Source organism: Poecile atricapillus, chromosome 3 (assembly GCF_030490865.1).
Source record: "Poecile atricapillus isolate bPoeAtr1 chromosome 3, bPoeAtr1.hap1, whole genome shotgun sequence".
NCBI classification, from domain to species: Eukaryota; Metazoa; Chordata; class Aves; order Passeriformes; family Paridae; genus Poecile; species Poecile atricapillus.
In genome coordinates, this window is record NC_081251.1 from 56,928,230 (window position 1) to 56,932,747 (window position 4,518).

At 40.3% G+C, this 4,518-nt stretch overlaps 1 long non-coding RNA gene across 1 annotated transcript; it reads right to left on the bottom strand.

Annotated features, from left to right (window-relative positions):
* Nucleotides 1–1,883: 1,883 nt before the first annotated feature.
* Nucleotides 1,884–2,241, bottom strand: LOC131578197 (uncharacterized). The gene is made up of 2 exons (XR_009277408.1): nt 2,145–2,241; nt 1,884–1,972 (listed from the first exon to the last, which is right to left on the bottom strand). It is a non-coding gene; the product is annotated as an uncharacterized LOC131578197 (long non-coding RNA).
* Between the last annotated feature and the right edge of the window lie 2,277 nt (nt 2,242–4,518).

The following is a 4,518-nucleotide window of genomic DNA, read 5'->3' on the forward strand; positions in this document are numbered from 1 at the left end:
ATCTATTTCCACTTACATCTTGTACCATTTTGGAGTTTCATAGCCTGTGACATCCTCCCTGTCCTAGTTCATCACTGCATCTCAGGTCTAGACTCTGTCCAAAGCCCCAGGGCCATGCCTGTCTGCCTCAATTCAAATGGATGCTGGCGTAATCCAAGAGCAGAAGCATGCTGAGATTTGAAGCTCTCTTGTAAGTTCATCCGGAGGAGCATGATGAGGCAGACCAGTGTAAGAATAAGGTTACACTCGTAGCCACAAGGAGGACAAAACAAAAAAAGGAAAATATCCAAACAAAGACAGGGGAAAGCAGAACATGCCAGTACTGGTAGGCACATTTCTACCATAAGGGATCATATATGTTTGTTTCCTGAGGCATGCATATTAGAAGGAGATTTTGTGGTAATATTTTTATGAGTGGATTAAAGGTGGAAAATACCTTTCTTTTCCATTGAAACAACATCACTCTGAAATGATACAGTGCTACAGCACATGGTTCAATTCATAGAGGAGTATTAATAAAAGCAGGCATTATTTATGTGTAGAAATAAAAGCTGTGGGTATCTCCCTTTCACCCTTCCCCACACTGACACTGCCAACTCTTTGCACTGTTCAGTCTCATTTTTAGCCTTGTAAGTAAGCTCGAGGATGAAAAGTGTGCCTTTGTTCCCTAAAGTATCAAAGGAGCTGTGATGTTCCTTTCTCATGCCAATCATTACAGCAGTCATTAAGTCAGCACAATGGGTGCCTGGCTTTCATGTCCTTAGGGCTGATGGCACACATACAAAATATGACTGTTATTGTTATTTTTACTATTTTTAGGCATGCTTTGTTAAGACTACAACAAGCTTATGAAAAGAGCAGACATTCAGTTGGTGGCCTTTCTGAGGAATCTCCCTCAAAGCCCCATGTGAGGCAAATTGGGTGAGGAAAAAGCACCTCACCCAAGTGAGGGTCATCAGCAGGAAAGGAAGAAGCCAGACCAGAACTGGGTCTCAAATTCTCTGGGATTTGTCCTACACTGGGACCCTGATGGCTTTAGAGGGATGAGAATGAAGCACCCAGGCATCAGCTAGTTGATCTGAGAGCCAGCTATGTGGCACACTTGTTACTAAATTCTGCCAAGAAAAAGAAGACCTAGCAGATGTAGCTTTCTTTTAAATATATTTAGTTGGTGTTGCAATTAAAAAGAAAATATCTTGGTAATACAAGATTATCAAAACAGTGACTCATTCTCAGGTGTGTTGTGAAAGCCAGAGCAGAATTCTACTGGGCTTTTCCATAGTGGCAAGCCAAAATTTTATCTCAACTGGATTTTTATTTAATCTGTTTTAATTGTTAGCTGCGGGGGCTTTTTTGTTTGTTTAGTTTTGGTTTTTTGTTTGTTTGTTTTTTGGGGCTTGCTGTGTGTATGAAGAAAGTGTGAATCCAGAACTTTCAAGGTGTTCTGCAGTGTGTTAAGTTTGAAACCAAATGCTTGTGATTATTCATATCAGTAACATAGAAAGCGTCAGATCTAACCAATATAGTACCAGTAATAACAATTAAGGTGTCAACTTTCTGTCACATTGTTTCATCTTTATCTTATTTTATCACTGGAGAAATTGTGATCCGGAGTAGCTAAAAGATGCCAACAGGTACAAAAGAAATCAACATGGAGCAGAAAATAGTTGTTTCAGGTTTCAGCCTGAAAGAGAGGATTTTTATGTGTCCCTCCTAACTCAGAATGTTTTGTGATTTATGAAGCACTGAGAATGCTTCCCCATAAACGACAACTACAAAAAATCATCTTGTGAAAACCAAGAGGTTGTAAAATTCAAATGACTTAGACCCAAGTACCAATACCCTCTAGTACCCACATGTACATGATTGCACTTGATACAATGCCTTGAATGATCACATAATTTAGTTTCCAAAAGCCTGACGTTGCAAATCCTCTGTTGTGATATCACAGGACATCCAATCTCTGTAATTTCTATGGGATAAAAAACAATGAAATCAGATATTCAAATACACCTTCAGAAAATCAAGCCTCTAAGTGAAGGTCAACAGAAGTATGAGAAAAAGCAAGACAGAGCAAAAGTTTGCCTAGACATACATTACTGGAAAAGCTGAAGTATCTAAAAACCCTTTTTCATGGTCCTTACCAAAGGTTTGGCAGAGGACTGGTGAATTCTGTTTTTTTAATAAACCTCAAAGCTTGCTGTTATAGGAGCCCATGTGTGTGTGTGTGGTCATTTCCACAGAAGTTTAGAAATCCAAGCAGAGTGGTTGAATTGAGGAAAGTTATTTGTTCTTTGTGTTAATCATTAAGTGCTACCATATCAAATTGAGGTACCCAGACATCTGTGATCAAAAAAGTAATTTGACCAACAATTTTTTCACCTTCCCTCATCTGCCAGGCAGTTCTAGACAGAACTTTCTACTTCAAAACATTATTTCCATATTATACTCTACTTTGTACAGGTTTGTACCAAAGTATTAATTGGCTGAACATAATAGAACCCTGATGCCTGCCAAGCATAACCTCGTTGATTGGAAATGAAAGCAGCACTCAGCTCTCACTGACTGTTAACTCGTAAATCCATTGACACGAGGCAGGAACACTGATCAGCAATTAAACGTCTTGAATTTGCAAATGCTTATCTTTACATGGTATAAATTATCTGGAAATGGTAAAATAACATTGATTTAGTAAAAGAAAGCTGATTTACTGGTGATTTCTTTGAAAAAAATTACCTATACTGTACATTGTAAAGCACAACACTGTAACATGTGATTGGCAGCTCTTTCAGAATGGATTGCAGAAAGAAAACAAAAACCAGCATAGGGCATATTCCTGTAAGCACTGGTGTCATTTCACAGAAACAGTGTCAGACCAGGTAAATTTCACAGACTCAATGCTAGGTTCTCATCATTATATTTCCTCATGCAATTATGTTAATTTCCCCCACTATCCAGTAGAAAATAAAGCAGAAAAACAAACAAAAAATAAAGAAACTAAAAAAACCCAACAAAACAAAAGCAAAACAATGACAAAAACAACACCTGGAAAAAACCCATCCAAACAAATACAACCCCCGTCCCACATACACAAAAAAACCCCAAACCACTTTGACAGCGTATTCCTTATTCTTTTGACCTGCCACATGTGGCCATGGCCTAAGGAAGAAGCCACCAAGATAGACAGCACCCTTGCTGGACCTTGCTGTGTCTTCCTAAAAGAAATTGCATCTTAGTGTTGCCCAATCCTTTCATAACCTTATGTAAGTCCTTTTCTGTCCGGCCACTTGACACAGTGCAGATACACAGCAACACAAAAGAAATTACATTGAGTCTTAAATGTCTCAGAGAGGAGATAAACAAATAGTTAATCATTTTTTGGCCATGGGTGGCTGCTATGCAGTCAGCAGCAGCCAATTCTAGGACAACAGACTTCTGGTGAATGGTAGCTGGTGACTTGTTTGGGTTTTTTTTAACATACGAGATCACACAAAATAGGTAAGTCCTGCATAAGAGATGAATTAAGAATTAGTTGCCCCAGCATTTAATCAGAGTTTTCATGTTTGGCTATTTCCATGACAAAGCAAAGTTCTAGGGCTTTGCTGTCTGCAAAGCAACCAGTACTCACTTCAGACAGGTGCACAGAGGGCAATAACTCCTGAGCAAGGACTTTTAGACCCAGGGGTGCTCACAGTCAGAGACTGCTCTAGAGCTGGCTTTGGTAGAGGTTGCAGGAAAAGGGCAATCACAGAACAACAGAATCACACAGGATCAGTTAGGTTGGAAAAGATCTTTGAGATCACTGAGTCCAACCTATGACTTAATACCACCATGTCAAACAGACCATGGCACTGAGTGCCACATCCAGTCTTTCCTTAGACACCTCCAGGGGCAGTGGCTCCACTACTTCCCTGAGCAGCCCACTCCAGTGCAATCACTTCTTCTGTGAAGAACTTCTTCCTAATGCACAGACTAAACCTCCCCTGGCACAGCTTAAGACCTGTGCCCTTGTATAACCAAATCTTCTGCCTGTGAGGACATTCCTCATAAACTACTCCACTCCACACCAGCAGGATCTATTCTGGTTCAGCCTCCCTTGCTTCTCCCTGATTGTCTCAAGCCATATGAAACAGACAAGAAAAGTCAGGATTTGTGTTCCATTTAGCCCAATTCCACCCACTGATTGATGAAGCAGATACACTCTGTAACCTCAGTATGTGAACACAGACCCCCCAGACACGTGCTCTTAGAGAGCTGGTGCATTGAAATCGTGCTGTGGTTCCTGCTTTGCAGGCTGCACAGAGGAACTGAAGGCCAAGTCTCCAAGGGTATGGAGTCACCTAACCTTTATTGATTTCCTTTGAGTCACAGAGGAAGCTGTTGCTAAAAGAGAGGCTCCAGAACCCAGGTTAGGATCTTAATCACTGTCATTTTGCAGTTAATCCAATTATCCTTCCAATTTATACTGTACTTCTCAGTCAATTGCATACAGTGGAACATTAGAATGCAATACTGGGA